Source organism: Balaenoptera borealis (assembly GCF_965194805.1).
Source record: "Balaenoptera borealis genome assembly, chromosome: 15".
Lineage (NCBI taxonomy): Eukaryota > Metazoa > Chordata > Mammalia > Artiodactyla > Balaenopteridae > Balaenoptera > Balaenoptera borealis.
Window position 1 is genome coordinate 81,467,690 of NC_138871.1, and position 22,563 is coordinate 81,490,252.

Consider the following 22,563-nt stretch of genomic DNA (forward strand, 5'->3'; position numbering starts at 1 on the left):
GAAAGCTGGTTTGAGGCAAGTTGTGACTGGCTTTGTCTTCCATGCTGGATAACTGAGGCTTTACTCAGCAGGAATAGTTAGCTAAGCACTATCTTTGAGCAAGGTAGAATACTAAACTTGATTTCTAGAAAAATAAACCTGATAGACAGCAGTGAGAAGACCAATTTCAGTAATCCAGAATTGGTTCTTAGTGACTATTTCTCATCTTTTTATTTTACTGAAAAATCATCTGGTAGGAAGGAAATGTCTGAATTCCTCTCCACACCCCCTGTAGGTTTGTCTTTTTCTCTCCACAAAGAGAAAGTCTTGGAGTGGGCTTTTTTCTTTCTCTGCATGTTTGCCCCTTTCCACGTGTGGAGAAGTAGCTCTTCTGATTAGTGTAATTATGCCCTTGTTTAGCCCAGCGGTCCTATATCTGGGTGTGCATTAGAATCACCTGGAGGGCGTGTGAAACTGAAGACTGCTAAGCCCCACCCACTGCATTTCTGATTCGGTGGGTCTGGGCCCAATAAGCTTGCGCTTCCGACAAGTTCCCAGGTGATGCCAATGCTAGTCCACCGGGCCTCAGGCTTGGAGAACCACTGCTTTAGGCCAATATTCTCTTTCCCTGGAAGCCTCAGCAAACAGTAAGTAAGGTTTGTGTTTTTTTATTTTCCCCTTTGAGTTTTAAATAAAATAACCTCATGCAACAGGAGAGGAGAGGGTCAGAGATGGAGGATGCCACCCCTTTGTTCTGTGGCGGGGACGTGGGCTCCACTTAGGGCTGGAGGGCTCTGTGGGCTGTGGGGTTAGAGGCTCAGCTCCGAGGCCAGATCCTGGGCTTGGAAACACGGGTCCCTCAAGCTTTGGCCTGTGCTTGAGGGCGGGGGAGCGCTGCATCCCCAAGCGTTCTGCTCTTTGCTCCTGAGGCCCAAAAAAAGATGCCCTGGGAGGCCCAGGCTGTCCGGGGAAAGGCTGGCTCTTCCACGGCTTGGGCTGGCACGAGGGGAGGGGGGCTGAGACCGTTCTGTTGGCCCGAACCATGGCCCCTGAGCTCTGCTTTCAACTGCTGTGCCAGTGTCTTCCAGGTGACAGATTCCAATGGGTGCTCCACTGTTTTCTTTTTCAGTGAATTAAACTCATCTGTGCTGGTCCTAATCCCATTTTGGGACTGGGCCCTGCTCCAGCTTTTCAGTCTAAAACCCCTTGTGTACATCAGCGTGGTCTGTCAGTGGGTCCAGCTGCTTTACTTAGGTACGGATAGACCAGGATGCTGTGTTGGGGCCCAGGCCCAAGTAGCAATCTCCAGTCTGTTTGCCTTTTGATACTTCTGTTCACCAGATTTCAGACAGGAAGACAGCAAGAGGAGCAAGTAGTAGGATTTGAGCATCAAACATTTCCTCATACTCTGTGCCGTTTAGAAAGAAAGCAACTTTCTGGAGAATCTGAGTCCTTGCTCATGGGAGCTGATATGCCAAGCGTTGGCCTAGAAAGTTGCAGCAGGATGTGTACATCATTGCAGTGACAGGCTGACATTATATTACTGGGACTTTAAACTACCAAAAGCAACCAAATTGTACATCCAGAACATTCATGCGTGATGTTTTGACCTTTAGATTGTTAATACTAGGGCTTTGACAGAAAGTACTAGAGCAGCTTTCCCGAATTCTGTTTTGGTTTTGTTCTGAATTTCATCCAGAAAAAGAGGGAGCTGTGGACACTTGGATTCATTCAGCTTCCAGAGACTGTGGAGTCCTATCCACAGGGCCTCAAGCTGGTTCTAGATTATTTCCTCCATAAGCCCTGAACATGGGTTTCAGAGACCCATACTGAGATCAATGGCAGGGAAATGTTGTATTTTTCAATCTTCCTTTTCAATAAAAAGGAAGATTTCCTCCTTTTTCGGCAACATGTCATCTTGGTGGATTGAGACAGAAAGCCTATTAAATGGAAAAAGCGTGAAAACATCCTATGTCTGAAACAGACTGTTTTCAGGCATGGAGTTTGGTCAGTTATGTTGGAGCAGAATTAGTTTTTTAAAAAGCATGTTTTTATTGTCAAGTCAGAGAAGAGCAGTAGAAAAGTGAAAGAAAAACTGAAAGAGGATGTGCCCATTGAAACGGACCAAGTGAGGAATTTTCTTAACCAAAAGACTGAGAACTCAGCATCTGAGAGAATACGGATATGAATGGGAGAAGGAGGTGTGCCATATTTAATTGCTTTGAAAGGGAGAACTAAAAACGAAGGGGATGATTTAGTGGTTACTAAATAGGAGACTGGATTTCTCCCCCAAATTTAGCCACATTAAGCAGTACATTCTTAGAGTGAGCCAGGATGTTCCCCAGAGAAAGACTGTCTGGGGCATTACTGGGAGACCTCCTCTTAGCAGCAGGTAGGGGTGAGGGGGTTAGGGAGGGGTGGCCAGTGAATCATAAGAGCACATGGGAACCACCCCAAGACCCGGGACAGATGCATGAAGAGGTTACATGAGATTTGTGCAGGTTATTAAGGGAATATCAGCATAATGTATTTACTGAGTTTTTAAAATAACACAGCTGCTCATGAGAACAGCTATTTACTACGTACTATGAGGGGAACCCAACTAGGACATGTACGGAGTAGAGAGATTTAGGACAGATAACATCCTAAATTTCAGATATAAAGGTCAACATGATTGAAATTAGATCCCCTGGGTGGTGGGTTGCATTTATTTTTGGCCGACCTGGAACCGAGTGAATTTTTCTCTCTCAGGCTGGGGACAAAAGGAAAGAGAATCTGAAGGTGTGTGTGCTTAGCCTAAGAGCAAAGTGAAAGGAAGGAAAGCACGGTGATCCCGCGCACAGGGATAGCCCCACGTATGATTGAGAAGAAAGAGAAGCAACTTAGAAAGTAGGTTAACAAGTTTTAAACTTCACTTGGCCTGCTGAGAAGGAGGGGGAGGAAAAACAGGAACTGGAGTACTCGGAGACTTACCCCTCTGTGATAGAACAATGAGGAAAGAAAGAAACTTCACTGCTGGGAAAATAGAACAGGTTAGTCAAGGCTTGGAAAATTCAAAAGTTGAGAGATGGGAAGATTTGTCGGGGAAGCTCATGGTCTAGGGTCTTCTTACTGGCCCCCAGAGGCACACATGCTTTTGGAAGTTCATGAATTTGCTGAAGGTAGTTTTAAACTGAGACACATGTAGAAAACTGGAGGACTACCCTCAAGAGAGAAGCTTCCTAAGCTTGTGTAAATCAAGAAGCAATAGCCACTCATACACAGCAATAAAATACACAGCAATAAAATATGCCTGGGCACCTTGCTGGGGGTGGATAACGTCACGGGGAAAGCAAGGCAGTGAGGTTGGTTCGGTGAGCTCCCTGTTATAAACATTGTAAATGTGAGGAAACCTCCTAAGAGCCAATGCCACTAGTGTACAGAGACTGTACACTGAACGCTGTAGTTCAGTGTTGAGTTCTGGAACCTACAGTTCAGAACAGAAATGGCATTTCAGAGGGCCAGATCCTAAGAGGCAGCATCTGTGTGTAACTGTTTAAATCCTAGGAGAGGCTGTGTGATAGATGGATTTCCCCACACCCCCTACTCCCAATAAATCAGAAGGTCACAATTAGCCTCTCAATAGAAGATCTCTTCATCCTGATTTTAGATTGAGACCCATGGGAGAACGAGACCAGCATCCTAGCAGAACTGAAGCCCCAAATATTTTCCCCCTTTTCTCAGCCAGCACTAGGTCTCTGTTACATTCATAGGTGGAGACAAAACTATGAGCCTGGGTTCCTCTCTAAATTGTGTACTGGGATCTGGAAACACAGTACTTTGTGTGGCATCTGCTCTGGAACCTGGGTGAGGGTTAGTTGTGCCATCTGAATTCTGTTGACACGAATTTAGTGCTGTGATATTTTTACGTGTCCTAACTGACTCTGGAAACATGACAATCATGAGAAGCTTGGAGCTGCACTAATTCAGTCGTGGAGGTGCTAAAAGCAGCACCCATTCGAGCAGGTGGCAACCTGGCATGCAACTTCTGCCAAAGAACTCAAACTCCCTCCAGGTGAGTTACATCTGGCTAAGGGAGAAAACAATAAGGAAGTAGGATTCTAGATTCTCGATTATCATAAGAAATGACACAAATGTATTATGGTTCTGAAAATTCAAAATAAACATTAGCTAAATAAATTAACTTCACTGGGCTAAAACGAAGGTCTTGGCAGGCCTGTGTGGCCCACTTGAGGTTCTAGAAGAGTCTGCTCCCTTGACTTTCGCTGCTTCAGGAGGCTGTCCGCATTCCTAGGCTCAAGGCCCCGTTCCTCCATCTTCAAAGCCAGGAACGTTAGGCAGAGTCCTTCTCCTGCTGCCTTCTCTCTGGGTCTGACCTCTTCTGCCTTTCTCTCCCCCATTTATGGTCCCTTATGATTACATTGGATCCACTCAGATTATCCGGGGACTATCTCCCTGTGTTAAAGCTAATTAGCAACGTTAATTCTATCTGCAACCTTTGCCACATAAGGTAACATATATACCCAGGTCCAGGGATTAGGACGTGGACATCTTACTGGAGTTGGGGGCGGGGGGTGTTATTCTACCTAACGGGGAACAAGGGACTTTGGGTTTAGTTCTCTAAACTGTAATTTATGAGGCAGAGGTGATTTTTATTTTATTTCCTCTCTCGGAATGTAATAATGGGGGAAATCCACATTCAAATTTGAGGCATTTTTATGTTATTATTCGTTGTTTATCCTGTTATGCAATATTTGGATGATATACTGTGGAATGAGAAATAGGTGAAGAAGTGATGGCCTAGATGCAGCATGCCTGTGATGCTAATTTAACTAATGTCCTATCCTGACTCTTCTTGAGGGCCTCTAGGGACAAGAGCTGCACTGCCCAAGTCATAAGAGGGACCGCTGTAGTTCTGGGCTCACCGGCAGAAGCTTCAATGCACTAATGATCTAACACAACCCTCCTGGCTGCCAGAGTCTTGGCCTTTGGACCCAATGGGTTAAGAGAGAACAAAAGTTAGGGAGGGGGGGAGGAACAGTCAACCTTTTCTTCCAATGTCAGGAGAGACTCTGCTCTCTTCCCCATGAGTGGGGATATTGCAGTGAGCAATTTCAGAGTTTCTCTCTAGCAGTTTTCTTGGGTTTCTACGAAATTGGTTACTGGGAGTCATGCTTCTCTCTCTCTTTGCTCACCTTGTGGATCCATAATTCCTTTCTGCTTCCTGTCTTGGTGGAATAAGACTATATCCACCCTCTGTCCCAGTGCAGCTTCTTAGCATGTGACCGAATGGGAAAATCTGATAATGGCTGCCTGCAGGTCCTGTTAGCATGAAGGGGGAGGGGCAAGGGAGTCCCATGTGTCCTCAGACCCAAGTAGTAGTCTCCAAACCAACTCTGTTCAGATATCCTACACTGGTGGTTCTTACACAATTTCTAAGATTAATAAAGCTGTTACACTGATCCCCACCGACTGTCAGGTCTTTGAAATTACATTCAAAGGTTAAACCCAGTGGGATGGTAAGGGAGTCCTCAAACCTCTGAACCTACAGCACATCTAGGTGGGAAATAGAGATCCTTGAAAGCAGAAGCAAAAAGATGTTAAAACACTGTTCCCTTTCTACCAAAGCAGTGACTTAAATCAATAGCCACTGCTTTGTAAACACATACGCATTTTGATGGAGTCTTAACCCACAGGGCTGTGATCTTCATCATTATCGTCTTCATTAGAAGCAGATGGTAGCACAGTGTTGCCTACACACATTTAGGTAATGTTGAAACAATTCCCAGAAAAACGACCAGGCAGCCTAATCAATTCTTTAAGGAGCTACAGTGGGAGCTGGAGTCTAGGAATACGGTCTAGGAATATGAAGCTGTATTGAAACTAAAACAAAAAGAAAAAAAAAACCCTAGAAGATACTAAAATCTCATCAATTTCATTGGGATAATTTTGTTTTATATAAATTTATTTATTTTTGGCTGCGATGGGTCTTTGTTGCTGTGTGAGGGCTTTCTCTAGTTGCGGCGAGTGGGGGCTACTCTTCGTTGCGGTGCGCGGGCTTCTCATTGTGGTGGCTTCTCTTGTTGCGGAGCACAGGCTTTAGGCACGTGGGCTCAGTAGTTGTAGCTCATGGACTCTAGAGCGCAGGCTCAGTAGTTGTGGTGCACGGGCTTAGTTGCTCCGGGGCATGTGGGATCTTCCCGGACCAGGGCTTGAACCCATGTCTCCTGTGCTGGCAGGCGGATTCTTAAGCACTGCACCACCAGGGAAGCCCCATTGGGATAAATTTTTGAACTATAACATTTTTATTTGCTTTTTTTTCCTATTACAAAAATGTTTTGTTTCTTATAGATTTGGAAAACATAGAAAAGCAAACACACACACACAAATGTATCCCATTTCTACCCAGGAAAAATTGCTATTTAGGATTGTGGTGAGTGTGCTTTTATTATATATGGTCCATTCCTTCCACTCAGGGCATGTCCTTGAACTTCTGTGTAGACATTCTGGGTCTCTCAGAATAACTCCCAGGACTTTCCTGCTTTGGTGTCTTTCCCTGATACATGCTCCCCGCACCAGCCAAGAACTTGTGTCTGCTTCTCCTGTGAAAAAGCAAATCTCAGTGTTCTGGAATATTTGTTACACTTTGGTTGCATCCCGGGCCCCGGAACCTTGAAGGGAGGAGACCTTCTGTGCTCTGCAGGCAGATATTGAGGAGAGGGAGGCTCAAATCTGTTGGTGGGCTGAGTATTTATGTTACTTTCTGAATGCAGCATATTTTTCAACTAGTTTTTCCTCTGATAACACAAGACATTTTGAACTTTCTATATATCATTTATTTTTGTTTCTAGCGACAAAAAGATTAATAGAAATAGCCTATCTTTATACCCCCTTTTCTAGACAGAGCTCAGAATCAGAATAAACTGACCTTCTCTCCCCATCATCATTTTTCTCCTTCACTATATATTAGAAAATGAACAGAAAGATTTTTTTTTTTACGTATTATTTTTGGGCCCAAACACAAAAAAATTAGCTGCTACAACTCAATTTTAAAATGATATTCCTAAGAAAGTATTCTAAAATGAAATACGTTTTTAAAACTTTTTGTCATCTAATAGCCAGTTTTGTTTTTTCCCAGTTTTTTACTTCTTTACTAGTTGCTCAATCTCTTCCTTTTAAAAATTCTTTACAATAAGCTGCAGCTATTCCTGGGAGAAAGTAGTATTTTCCTGGACAAATAAAAATACTGTATTTTTATCTAGTGATTATTTTCAAGGGCTTTTATTTGATCTCTTCAGGAACCTTGTGGTGTAGACGAATCAGGGTGTTTTTCTATTGCATAAGGAGGAAACCAATTCACAGAATGTTTCATAACTTTATTTCCCTTTCTTATGGAATCTCTCTGACTTTTTACAACAGGCATCAGCCCTTGACTTACACCAGCGGGTGGTTATTGCAGTGACCTCAAGGCCACACAGCTAGTGAATGGCAGGCCTGAGACAAGGGCCAAGCATCCCGTATCCAGGTCCCATTGCTCTTGGCACTGACATCACTTTCCACCCAACAGAACTAAAATTGTTTCTGTTTAGGTGAGTTAAGAAACATAAGAGACCCTTGACTGGAGAGCTTTTGCTGTACAGAAAGTTCTCTCTCATGTTTGAAAAGCTTTATGCTGCAGTGTTGGTGCTTCACAACCTTGACCAAACCGGTCCATTCCTCAGCAGAGAGCATACTGGGAGGACAGAGGAGAAAAACAGACACCATGATGTCTTGCCCGTTCTGGAGGGTCCTCTGGAATGTAATTTCCTAGAGCTTGCTGTTAATTAGTCCAACAGTTATTTATTAAGCACTTGCTCTGTGTCAGGGACTGTCCTAGTTCAGGAGATAATGCAGTGAATAAAAGAGCCCTTCCTCCTGGCACACACATTTTTACAATTGTCTTAGGATTTTATGTTTGTTAATATTGCTGTTAAAGCCTGCCTTTAGCACCCCTTATCTGAATGCGGTCACTGTGATTGATAATTTTCACGGCAGGACAGTCCTTACTATTTACTGGATGCTTACCACATGCCAGACACCAAGCTAAGCAAGTCACGCATTATCTCCTGTAATCCTTGTAACTTCTCTTGTCTCAGGCTGGCATTGTAATTTTCACTCTATGTAATTAATACACAGTAGATCCAGGATTGTAACACAGGTCTGTCTGACTCCTATACCTTCACCGTGATCCACACTGGCTTCTCTTAAGAGGTGTTGTCTTAGATTGCAGGTCCAAGCTACTAGTTCACAGTGAAAATTGAAATTGCTTTTGTTTTATTATCAGATAAATTCAAAATAAATTAGCTTTCAAATCAGATGGAAAGATATATTTGCCCTTTAAGTCCTGTTGGGAGGTGGTAAATGACAAGTGTAAACTTCAGGGCAGACGGTGATGTATGTTTCATCACTTTTCTACCTTATCACGTATGTCTCCGCTACTGTTGAAAATGATACAAGACAACCATTATTCGCAATTGTCTTCAGTTCTTTGTGGTCAGTCATGAATACACAGTAGACCATATTGCATAAGTTAAAATTATTGCCCATAGATTTTAATTATTTTTGACTTCATCTTTGTTGAAAAATGCACATTGTAACTTAAGGAAGCTTATATTCAAAACATTAATTTACATACATTGTGGCAAGTGAATTACTAGAGGCTGACATATCTGTGTATGAGATTTTGCAGCTTTTCCCCAATCCAGGTCTTTGATCATCTATATAACCCGTGACTCACATTTTTCTTATAAGTTTGAAATATTTGCCTGTTTTAATATCTCTGTTATTATTAACTGGGTCCAGTCATCATGATTCTGACCATGAATTCAGCATAGCTGTTGGTTTTAGGGTTAGAGGCGGTTCAGATTGCCACAGATGTGTAATGCAGTGGGGGAAATTAATAAAGAGTATCAGGTGATATTACTAGATGCTATTTATTGTGAGATCATCATATGGCAGGTACTCCTGTATAGTGGCTTGAATACGTTATCTCACTTAATCTTTACGGCAGCCCAATCTAAGACGTAATTGATGTTGAGAGAGGTTAAAAAACTTGCACGTGCTTGTACTGCTTGTAGGTTTCCAGTCAAGATTGGTCATTTTAACTCTTCTCCACTTTGTGACCGTGTTGTGAGGATTCAGAAGTGGGAGAGATTGAGGCAGACTGGAGCGATGAACAGGTAGGCTTCAGGGAGGCAGTTCCTCTACACTTAAATAAGTAAAACTTGCTACTAACATTTCAATCCCACTTGCATCACTTGACCATTTCAGGTATAACTGGACAGTTATGACCGGCTACTTTCTTAATTATATCGCGATTAGCTATACCATATAAACATTACAAATGATAATTAGTTATCTAATCAGACGGTTGTCATGACTGCACTTCCCTTTATATCGTGTGTCTTATCACCATTTAAATTTGTGCACATTTTATTCTGGTTGTCTTCATTTTTCCTGTCACAGTTACAGAATGCTGAGGTTTGATTTCAAAGTTGTCTTTGCCTTCTTGTATTTTGTCTCAGATTCTAAGATTGCACCAAAAAGAAATTGTATAAGATTTCATGATATTCTTAATCAGGAAAAAAAAAAAAAAAAGACTGTGACAAAATGTACAGGTATTTAGAAAAAGTCTTTAGGTACCCTGGCCTTTATCATGACAAGTTTTATTATGAAGTCAATTAGAAACAGTGATCTCTTTGGCCTTACAATGTACCCATCCTATGCCCAGAGCCATGGGCATTTTTACTCCCCTGTTACATGAATCAGAAAAATGCTCCCCCTCTAGATTGGTACGTTGCTCGACAAGGGGAAGGTGCCTTGCTGAGGAGAGGCAGGCATCCCTTCCTCCGGTGGATGCGGCCCTAACCAGCACACAAGCTTGGCAGGGGAGAAAAAGGGTGGACAGCAGCCCCTACTTGCCAATAGACCGGGGAACTGGGAAACACAAGAATGGCACAATCACACACGGTCATGAATGCTTGTGCTGGTCACTCTAGAGGGAATAACAGGAAGAGTGCTGAATATTTTGCATTCAGTTCTCGTAGTTCTGCAATCACCTGTTAGGTACGTAATGAAGAAACTGACTCAGGCAAGGAAAGAGCATGCAGCTATCAAGTGTGAGGGCCAGGATTCAGACTGAGGTCTGATTAATTCTAAAGTCTGGCTCATTCTCGCTGATCAACCAACAGTTTATCTCTGCTCTGCAAAAATTTTCAAATGTGTTGGGTGGCACAATCAGCATTCACGGGAAAAAGCAGCAAACCGAATCCTCTGTTCCTTGTGTACTTCAAACGCATCCCCATCTCTTTGCCTTTGTTCCATCTCTTCCTTCTATAGGGAGTTCCCATTTCTTATTTGCATGCGTTCAAACCCTACCTATTCTAGATGGTGATCTGATGCTACTCTCTCCATAAAGCTTCTCTTGATTCACTTTGATAGGGAAATAATCTCCCTCCTACAAATCACCAAAGCATATTCTAACAGTCTTACGGATCTGATCTTGCTTGAACTTGCATTATGGCTGTATGTGTCTATGCCATTCTCCCCTCCCCATAATTGCTATAAACTTTGGAATGTTGGTATCTATATATAATTTTTCTTTTTATCACCACTGCCTGGCACAGTGTAGGAGCTCAAGTTTGCTGACTCAGTGAATAAATGTTAAATGAATGAGTTAACCAACACTAATCAAAGTTTCTTTTCAATAAAATGGTACTCAAACAACCCATACCACTAGAAATAATGATTAAACTTGGATAAGACACTTAAAAAATCTTTAAATGTCTTGAAATCTTTAAAGAGCTGACATTGCAGATGTTATGGGTTTAGTTATACCCCCTGCCCAAATTCATATGTTGAAGTCCTAACACCCAAACCTCAGACTGTGACTTTATTTGGAAATAGGATCACTGCAGATGTAATTCATTGTTAGGAGGTTAGAGAGAAACAATGCATGACCTATAGAGGAATAATTTAAACAACAGTGGTTTCCTCATCTGAAACCATGGAAACCAGAAAGAAGCAGCACAAAATATTTCAAAGGCTGAAAGAAAAGAACTGTCAACTCTGGATTTTATAGGTGGCAAAAATATCCTTCAGGAATGAAGGGAAAAAAATATGATGGAGGAAAACTAAGAGAATTTCTTGCTAGCAGAACACCCCTCAAAGCATGGCTAAAAGAACTGTTTGAAACAGGAAAGAAATAATAAAAGAAGAAGGCTGGCTTAGAGAGAAGAAAGGAAGAACAATGAAGCATGTAAAACTAGAGATGAATATAGTAGGCTTCCTTTTGAGAATGAGTTTTTAAAAATTATGTATGGTTGAAGCAAAAATTATAATATTATCTGATGTGTTGCTCAATGTATATAGAGGAAACGATGAACTCATATATTAAAAGTGAACTGAGTAAAGGGACCTGTATTGAACTAAGATTTCTACATTTTACTTGACTTGGTAAAATGTCAATATCGGAGACTATATTATGAGTGTATATTGCAATACATAGAGTAACCACTAAAATACTATTTAAAGTGATACATTGAAAAACTTGATAGATAAATCAAGATGAAATTTTAAAAACATTTAAATAACCCATATGAAGGCAAGCAGAGGGGGACAGAAGAATGAAAACCAGAATAACCAAACAGAAAACAAATAATAAGGGCAGGTTTATGCCCCCAACATATCAATAATTAGTTTAAATATGAGTGGCCTAAATACGCCAATTAAAAGATTGGTAGAGTGGGTGAAAGACAGGACCCAACTATATGCCTCTGCAAGAAACTCACTAAACAGAACAAGATAGGTGAGTCGAAAGTAAAATGATGGGGAAAGATTCATCATGAAGCATTATTAAAACCATATATAGCATACCTTCTATATAGCACACAGGTCGGGAAGGTTCTTGAATGTCTTCTCTGTCAAGCCAAATGTCTTGATGGAGTTTTCTAGGGTCAGTCAACTCACTTGCTCACCCATGCCTGCATTGTGACCTCAGGCTAAAAGAAATTATTCTTGCTGAAGTCATCAGTCATCTTTCTAGCGTAAAATTGACATACGTATTTCTGGCACCTTTTATTATTCGATCACCTAGTAGCATTTGGCAGAGAAGACCACTCACTCCTTTTGAATCTCTCAGTTCCCTTGTCCTGAATTGATACTCTTATTTCCTTCTTTCCTTTGACCCCCTTCTCAGTATTTTTTTTTTTTTTTTTAATTCTGAAGTTACATCTTCTGGACATTTTCCCTTCATATTCTACATACTCTTAGGAGTAATCACATAAATATCTTTGGCTTATTTTTGGTTTTAGTTTAGGTTTCGTGTGTGTGTGGCTTCTATCTGGTGATACTCTCAGATCTTTATTTTCAATACCATCCTATCTTCTGAGCTCCTGATTTATATATCCAACCAGACACTTGTTAGATGTCTTACTGATGTCTAATAGGCATCATAACCCAACATGTCTAAAGTGTAATTTTCTTAGTAAGTTTCAAACCTGCTGTCTCCAGTTTCCTGTTTCAGTGAATGGCACCAATATCCACTCAGCTGCTCTAAATTTAGTTCTGGGTGTTATTCTTTTTTTTTTTTAATTGAAGTATAGTTGATTTACAACGTTGTGTTAATTTCTGCTGTACAGCAAAGTGATTCAGTTATACATATATATATTCTTTTTCATATTCTTTTCCATTATGGTTTATCACAGGATACTGAATATAGTTCCCTGTGCTCTACAGTAGGACCCCATTGTTTATCCATCCTATAGATAGGAGTTTGCACCTGCTAATCCCACACTCCAAATCCACCCCTCCCCCACCACCCCCTTGGCAACCACAAGTCCATTCTCTATGTCTGTGAGTCTGTTTCTGTTTCATAGATTCATTTGTGTCATATTTTAGATTCCACACATAAGTGATATCATATGATATTTGTCTTTCTCTCTCTGATTTACTTCGTTTAGTATGATAATCTCTGGGTCCATCCCTATTGCTGCAAATGGCATTATTTCATTTTATTTTTTATGGCTGAGTAGTATTCCATTGCATATATGTACCACATCTTCTTTATCCATTCATCTGTCGATGGACGTTTAGGTTGTTTCCATGGCTATTTCTTGGCTATTGTGAATAGTGTTGCTATGGATGTGGGGGTACATGTATCTTTTTGAATTGGAGTTTTGTCTGGATATATGCCCAGGAGTGGGATTGCTGGATCATATGGCAACTCTATTTTTAGTTTTTTGAGGAACCTCCATACTGTTTTTCATAGTGGCTATACCAACTTACATTCCTACCCACAATGTAGGAGGGTTCCCTTTTCTCCACACTGGGTGTCATTCTTGATTCTTCAATGGATGCAGACTCATAAGGTCGTATTTCTCTGTTATCTGTCCACTTTTTAACATCTCTACAGTGATCACCCCTCACCCCCAGATTTTGCTGCTGCCATCTTTTATATGGATTACTGCCCCTAATTTTGCTGCTCCTACCTATTCTCTGCAACGCTTCCTACCTGACTCTGTTTTTCCTATAATTTATTCAGAATGGTCACGTTTCTCACATACTAGTGCTCTCTTACTGGCTTCACAATTTCCATTAGGATTTAGTCAAAACTCTTTAATATGGGAAACATGAGTGCCTGCCATATGGGGGCCCAAGGCACATAACATTCTGGAATCATGCTGGCAATTTACCATTTAAAGAATGTGGCTTAAACCCCCATTCTGCAGAAAACCCATCTTCCTCCTTATACCTCTGAGAGTTCTAAAGAGGTTTAGAGTGTTTCTGGTCAACTGGTTCCCTTTCTCCATTGAATTCCTGGTTGATCTCTTTCTTGCATCATATGCCAAACACTTCCTATGTACTGGGCTTCGTGTTGGAGGGCCTGCTCCTGGTTTTTTAAATTCTTCCAAAATATCTTTAATGCAAGGCTATAACTGACTTTACTGAGGTTGGGGTCATGACACTGAGGGCTTACAGCATGGTACTTGGAATAAGTTGAAACTGCACATTAGTTGTCGCTGTCAAAAAAATCATTTGGTCTCAGTCCCCATTTTTCTACCTCTTTCCCTGCTAGAACCCTCCCCTCACCTCTCACTCTCTTATGCTGTGCTTTGATTGCCCTCCTCCACCACTCCCACCCCTGGGCTGGATGTGGCGTCTGATAGAGGTACTTCAGCTCTCTCTGCCCATCCTCCCTTCCCACATCAGGCCACAACCCCTGTTCCTCGTCTTTCTTAAGCAATAGATACAGCACGATGTTTTCCTAAACAAAAAATCAATTGCTCCAGAGGCAAATTGCTTTATTCCCCTAGAATAAAGAACAGCTGTAGTGGGTACCTTGTTTACTAAATAGCAGACTTGATTCCTGCTACATGGGATACACGCAGCTCTTTGCTACGTGGCCCTGACCTTGCTCTTATTCTCTACTTCGGGCATTCCTAGTGGTGTTTAGCATTTGTACTTCCTGATCCCCTCTGCCTTTGCGTATTTTCTTCTCTGCTTCTTGGAACTCCTTACCGCCAGTCTTTTTCCTAGTTAAGACTTTCAAAAGTGTAATTTTAGGTTAATTCCTCCAGCCAGGCTTCCCTGATGCTCTGGATTAGGTTGGGTGCTCCCGACTCGTACCTTCAAAGGGCACGGTATTTCCCTTCCCGTGGAAAGTATCCTACTTCATTGTAATGATCTGCCGGCTCTCTGAGGTCAGGGACTGTTTCATCTTCACCACTGTAAACTTTGTGTGAGGTACAGTCCCTGGTACATTATAAAAATCAAAAAACATCTGCCACAGAAATGAAAAATGAGTTTATGGCTCCCTTCAAGGAAACTCAGAGGAAGCGTCACCGTATTTCTCTACCAGTTTTAAAGTCGGGATTGCCAGATGGCTTCTTACCCAGTTCTGCTGTACTAATGTTGTGTGATCTGAGGTGGTTTTCTTCAAAAGTAAAACAAAAAACACTCTGATTTCTTACAGTTTCCAAGAAAAATGAAAACAGTTTCAGTCTTTCCTATTAGATTCCATAATTTTTCTAGGATATCTTCCTTTAAAGCAGGTATTCAGATTACTAGAATCATAATTTGGGGAATCCACGTAGCATGAATTTTCTATCACATTTGCCTACAGTGGGGTTCATTTATATCCTATTATACTTTGCCTCATTTGAGCTAATTGTTCTGGAAATACTCTACATTCTTCTACAAACTTAGATTTTCAGGGCATTACCATCTTATAACAAAGTTATTTTGACACACTTAAGGATAAAAGAACCTCAACCTCATTTTTTCCCTTCCCAAAACCTTTGATAATTTTAAATGATTTAGTTAATATTTATTAAATATTATAATATCATAGCACCATGCAATCTTTTTAACTAGTGATTTCAGAATTACCTATGATTTTTAAGCCATTTTTACAAAATGGAGATAATTAAAACTCTTTAGAACACAAAAGTATTTTAGATAATTATCTCAAGTGACCCTCAAGGCCACCTCAAGCAACAGGGAGAATGCAGTCCTTTTATCCTCATTTTGCAGGGGACAACATGAAAGTATGGAACTTTAATACAAGGAAAACGTTTGTAATTTTCTTTGTTTGACTTTAGTATAAATACATGGAATTTCATAGTTTGATATGTATTTCCACACAAATATCACATTAAAAATAAAAACTAAAATAAGTAAACTCAAAAGATATTATAGTTGTGTTAAACACATTTTAAAAAGAGAAATAAAACTTTGGGGAAGAGTACTTGGCAGTACAAATGTACTGAAGACTTTTAGGTTCCTTTGCCATGGATTTAATCATTTGACTAAGGTGGTAAAAATATGAACTGACCTTCACATTTAAAGCTGATGTTATTAACCTTCTGTAAACAGAACATTCAGTTAAGAAACGACATTTTAAAAAAACTCTACAATAAAAGAAACTGGGTTTGCAGCATCTCACATATGAAATTCCATTGAATTTTAGAGCAAAAAGGGATCTTTCCGATCTGCTAGTATTATGAAATTTCAAAGAATTACAGTATTCAGATGGTGTTTGGAGATATTCCAGTCTAGGTGTTCCCAAGTACAATTTCATGTTTTGGTTCTGACACATGAGGAAATTTTCATTAATTCTCAACACATGAAAAAAAATTCCTAGTTTTTAAAATAAATCCTATTAAAATTTTTTTTTCTACTCTTTTGATTGTTCCATGCTTTTAGAATTGAAAAGATACTTTCTTGTCCTTATTTGGGGCCATAAATATTGGCAAGCCTATGTTGGCTTCTCCTCCCCCTTTTTCTTGGGGGTGTGTGTGTGGAATTTTATTAGTCTGGGATATCAAGCAATTCGACACTAAAGGATATTAGCCACTGCTGGTGCCTGCTGAAGTATAGATGGGTAAGCTGCAGCCAGAGGTCTTAGATGATTTGTTCTAGGTCATGGTTTAGACTGGGGTCCCCTGATTCCCAGGCCAGGTCTCTTTCCACTCCCTGTACTGCCTCAGGAAGCATGGATATATATACAATGGAATATTACTCAGCCATAAAAAAGAATGAAATAATGCCATTTGCAGCAACATGGATGGACCTAGAGATTATCATACTAAGTGAAATAAGTCAGAAAGAGAAAGACAAATATCATAATGATATCACCTATATGTGGAATCTAAGAAAGATACAAATGAACTTATTTACAAAACAGAAACAGACTCACAGGCCTAGAAAACAAACTTATGGTTACCAAAGGGGAAAGGTGTGGCGGGGAGGGAAGGATAAATTAGGAGATTGGGATTAACACATACACACTACTATATATAAAATAGATAATCAACAAGGACTTACTGTATAGCTCAGGGAACTCTACTCAATATTCTATAAGAACCTATATGGGAAAAGAATCTGGAACAGAATAGATATATGTACATGTATAACTAAAATCACTTTGCTGTATACCTGAAATTAACAGAAAATTTTAAATCAACTGCAATATAAAATAAAAATTAAAAAAAAAAAGAAAAAGCATGGGATAGCTGCTTTCCCTCTTCTGTGCCAAATTCAACAGTGGGAAGCTGAATCACCCATTAAAATTCTACTCACTAATTCATAAGGCATTAAAAATTAAAAAGTCTATCTCTTGTCAAGTACCTTTCCTTTATTAATTATCTGATCACAACAGACTCAGTTGACTAATAACCCTTGTTACATGTATTTCTAGCTTATTGTAAGGTCCATCTGGGTACTATAGTGTATATGAAGGAAAGTTGATTTAAAAATTATTAGAGCATTTAAAATGAAGGTAAATAAAACCAGCTCGTTCTCAGCAGGAGAATTGTGGGAAATTCATGAGGGGGCAAAATTACTTTCAATAGTAATTTTAAGTAGATTCACTCTCCAGCGTTGAGCCTATGGAAGATAGCATCTTAAATACAAATTTCATTCTCTGATGGCAGAAAAACTTAAACAGCTGGAGTCCAGGGAGGAAAATAGCCTTGAGGAGGGTGAAATTCCAAAACAAACTGTAAAAACAAGCACCTGATATTTTTATTTATGTAATTTATCTTGAAAGGGAGGCAAGTAAATATTTAAAAAACAAAATCAATAATTTTCTTTTTATTTGTTTAGACAAATGAAAAGGTCAGTCGCTGAACTCCTGAGATGATGTGCTCCCAGGAGGCAGGACCACTGCAGTGACTTTTTTTTTTTTTTTTTTAGCCTTGTACTGTCTGCCCGTTTGCAAAGAGCATGCACATTTACATAATATAAAGCAATGTGTTATCAATACAGTAAAATGCAGGCTATAGCAGCTGGAGCTGGCAAAATTAACTGGACCTAAGGGGGAATTAACTCTTTTAGCCTACACTAAATGTTCCCAGGATCTCTAGAAAGTAGAGATTTTGGATGTTGATGACAGGAACAGATGTTTCCTGTGATGCCTACCATTTCTGCAGATGTTACATATAAGGTGAAAAAAAATTGAACAGCAAGAAATTAGAAATAATCCCTAGGTTTCTATGATGCACTAATATTTTACAAAACATGTTCAGTCAGAATCTCAAACCATCCCTGTGATAGAGTGCAGGTAATACAGGTGGGAGAACTGAGGTTCAGAAACATCCGGGAACTTTCTCGAGTGGAATGGAAACTAACGTCACATAACTCCAGATTCAGCCTTCCTGCCACACTCCACTCTGTATCAAACAGATTTGTTCTTTTTAAACTTATTATTCAATGTCTTAGGAAATGCTTGCATTTCAAGGTTTGAGCTACAAGCATATTCACTTTACCTGGAAGATGGCTAGTGCTTCCTCCCAAATCCTGTCATGACGAGGTACTCAGAGTCTTGGGTTGGGGACCTTGCAGATAAGGGTATGAAGTTAAGTGTTTGCCCGAGCTGCAGATGCAACCCCATGATTTGGCAATCATGTCTCTAGCGGAGGCTCGCAGCGGACTTCTTTCCAACACAGCCTGTTCCTTCTCAAATCTTCTTACTTTTACAACAGGGATAGTCATAAAATCCTTGTCTAACTCTGAGGGCTGACAAGTCACATGATGTAAAGAGATAAGTAAGTGTATAGAAAGGTTCAAAGAACTAAACGAATACAAAGCAGTGTTAGGATCCCTGGTCTGGTCTTGATGATTGGTCACGTGGACTCGCTCAAGCTGTGGACGGCTCTATGTCAGCCATGCTGGGGTTGCTCTGGCGCTGATGCTCTGCCCTTCCTCTTCCCTCTTCCCTTCTCTAGCAACATTGGGACATTTCTTGAGTTCCATTTGCCGGTGAGGTTTCCTGTTGATTTTGGTATCTGTAAACTTCTGGGGAGATCTCTTTTAGCTTAACGACGTTGGGACCTTAGAAGCTGACTTGTGTTTGCATTTCATTCATATTTTAAAACGTAATTGAAGTTCATCATTTTTCCCCCAAACTCTTTTAAGACTTCTGCCCTCTTGTTCTGCCTTGCGATTATCCTGGGTTCCAGAGCGAATCATGACATGAGTAAGGATTTCGAGAGAGACAAAGAGTTCAACTACAGATTCTTGATTTAAGATATATTCAGTTAAAAGTGCTTTGATTTCAGAGAGTTCATCTGCATGTTATCAGAGTGGAGGAGAAGGAGTATGAGACATGGAATGTGGAACTTGAAGTTCCCATCCTGATTTCACTGCTAAGTTGCTTTTTAACCCTGGGCAAGTCACTTCTCTGTGGGCCCCATGGATTAGATGGGGTTGAGGATAAGCCTGGGCTGCAGCCATCTAGAGCTTTACATTATCCTGAAGTCTTTGGTAACAGAAGTGCTTCACTGGAAATTCTTGACAGGTGTCTGTTGCTTCCATGTCTATGGAAAACAGGCTATAAACGTATATATACAAGCAAGATGTTCTCCCTTGTTTTTGGAAAAGACTGTGAATCAGGCTGTTGAAGTATTTTGACAAGTCTCAGGTAAACGTACCTAATCCTGGCAGTTTGGAAAGGCTCATCAGCTATGTTCTCATTTATTTCAGGCTGTTGGCTGGTTATGGAGTGGCAGGCATCTTAATTGTACATTAGTGAGGAGTTAATTACATTAACTCCTTTTATAGCAGCTAGTGATTATTAGCTTTCAAAGAAAAAGCTATTTTAGTTTAAGTAGTTCCCACAGCTTTTCAGATGAAGAAGAATACACTGTAAGAGACCTTTAGAGCAGAGCCCTCAATGTCTCCATCATTTGAACTTTAGGACCAGAATGTATCTTTTTGAGCAGGTCACTCATACAACTTAGACCTCTTCTAAGAGGGGGTTAAAAACATGTCAGAAAGAAAAAAAAAACAAAACATGTCAGGACGTGGGAGTGGGCACCTGGGCATTTGGAGTCAGGCTTCCTTGTCTTATTAGCTCTTTGATCTTGGACAAGTTCTGTGTTTGAGTTCAGAGTTGTCACCGGTTGTTGTGAAACTTAAATGAGATGAAAGATATGAAAGTGCTTAGAAACCACAGACACATGTGTAAGTATTCACTGCGGCCTGTCCTGATCACGCACAATCATCTCTCATTAGCCCCTAGAGCAAAGACAATTTCCAAATCACCCCAAGAGAGAACTGTCTTAGAGGTAATGCTGTGATAGATGTAAGGTGTGTGAGGTGGGGTTAGGGTTTACACATTGAAATGACAGAGGAAGTTTCCAAAAAGAAATGACTCATGCTGACTCCAGGGGAGGCCTGGAGGAAATAAGGCCTCTTTTCTGGCACAGTTTAGGGGCAGGCAGGCCTAGATTCCCTCCTCCGCTGGGATTCTAGGTGAAGGATCCTTACCCCAAGGTGCTTTAGAAACCTTCCTTCCATTTTCCTATATTTCCCACCTCCTTGTTGGAGGACAGAATTCTTGTCATGTCCACAGCCCAGTGTACAGAGGATTTGGCGATGGGCTGGTAGCACAGTTCCAGGCTGGACAACTAAACTCTCCCTTATACTCTGGGTCCACATCAGTAGCTTCAAGTCATCCTTACCTATCCCTAGACAAAGGCAAAAGATCATTTCTCTTCCAAAGAGCAGACATCTTGAAACCAGACTATTTAAGGAGCCATGAGTTGTCATCTACTATGAGGATGGCAAGGAACCAGCCTGGGTGTCATTGTTATGCCTTTGACACAGTCTGCTGGCCCCTCTTTCAGTCCTCTTCTCCCTGCATTCTAGTTCCTGCCATCTTTAGGGACCAGTGGCATCCTCATTGATATTTTCATTTATTTCTTCTCTTTGCTCTTCTTCCGTTTTTTGTTTATTCATAATAGTAATGATTATTAGTATAGCAATTTCTTACTATGATGAGTAAGACCAGGGTCCTGTGTGAAAGGAATTCAGGGATCAATGCCAGTACAGAGAAGCAACACCACACCATGCTGTGGTGGAAGTCAGAAGGGGAGGCTTCCAAAGTCATCCTGGGCAATCAAGGCAGGAAAGTCTTTAGTGCAGGGAAGCCATGGTGGAAGTTGGCCAGGCAGAGTGGCAAAGAGTGTGGGGAATGTGTTGGGAAGGATTTCCTGGCAGAGAAAGAGCATATGCAAGAGCCTGAGATGCAGTGGTAAATGTGGGTGATTTGTCTTTATTTCACCACTTCACCTCTGCAGATTCTGTGGCTTTACTGGGGATAGAAGCCCATTAGGGCTGAAGCTGGACGCTGAGGATAGCCAGGTTGTTCTGAAAGGATGAGGAAGCAGAAGCAAGTGCCTGAAAAAAGATTGTCCTTGAGACATCGAATGTCTCATTATCCTGATCTCCAAGACTGTTGCTCTCACCAGCTCGGCCCGTGCCGCCATGACTGAATCCTGAGTGACAGATGAAAGAAAGACCTGGGATGCAAACCACATACCAATGTAGCCAAAGAGCCCTCACAGGATTTCCTCTAAGATCCTGAATGTAGAGAAATGACACCATTTCCTGGCTTAATGTTGCAGTTTTTAATACCTTCCTAGTGACCTACTCCATTTGGAATGATTGACTTAACTATGTGGGAATTGCCTTTGGTGGTGATGGGGGTTGTTTTAGGGAGACCTTGAAAGGCTTTGTACTTCCTGTCCCCCAATTTTCCCACTCAGGCATACAAAGCCCTACCTTTCAAATGGTGAGATGAAATTCAGGAAACCAAGCTCCAGCAAGAGTTGATTCAGTGACTGCTACTGTGTTCTGTGCTCTGTGTGTCAAGGTCCTTGCCCTCTGCAACTGGCCATCTGGGCTCTCTGGAGCCTCGTAAAATGAGAATATGAAACTTCATGATCACTAAGGAGCTTCTGAGATTTCACATTCTGTTTAAATTTGAGGTATAACTGATATAGTTCATCTTCCCAGGGCAACTTTTGGTAGAGAGTGGGGTGGGAGTATGCATCTCAAAGGGGCCAGGAGGATGTGCCCAGTGGGTGAGAATAGAGGTAAATGGGAGAACTACCACGAATGGCTGGCTGTGCTAGGACAGACCCCTTCTTTTTGGATGCTCAGGGCTGAGCTCCACCCACCTAAGAAGTCCAGTGTCAGGTGCAGATGCTGTGACATTGTTGAACTCCCCTATGTGCCTACATCCTTTGGAGACCACCGTTTCCCTGCCTGGCTGTGCTTCCAGAATTCATCTTTGCAACGGGTTCATCTCCCAGTGTGTGTCCTACCCACGTGGGCAGATTCTGTGCCAAGCTTTGGCTTTCTCACTTTCCCTCTCTGACAGTCCACCTGCTTGGTCCTGCTGGGACTGGGTCAACATGCCCTCTGCCCAGGGCTCCAGGTTGGGAAAGAGAGGAGGCATGGTTTGAATGGAAACCTCCTCATTTCCATGTGGCAGAAGCAGTATCATGGTGGAAGCAATGTGTAGTTTTATTGTCTACAAATAGCCAATTTAAACCTCGATATGATGTCATGTAAAGGGAAGATGAACTCAGTAAAAATCATAACCTTGAAACGTACTGGGAATAGATAATTTTAGGGACAGTCACCCTCTGGATTAATGATGAAATTATTATTAGTGTGTCACCAATGAAATTACCTTTTAGCACTTTGATGCTATTCCCCCTTCTTAAAATAGAGAATCAAATCCAAAAAGAATATTTA

General features: G+C 41.0%; 1 long non-coding RNA gene across 1 annotated transcript in view; it reads left to right on the top strand.

Moving 5' to 3' along the window:
- Positions 1-22,563, top strand: part of LOC309612168 — a 130,827-nt gene that overhangs the window by 35,990 nt on the left and 72,274 nt on the right. The gene's annotated exons all lie outside the window — the stretch shown is intronic.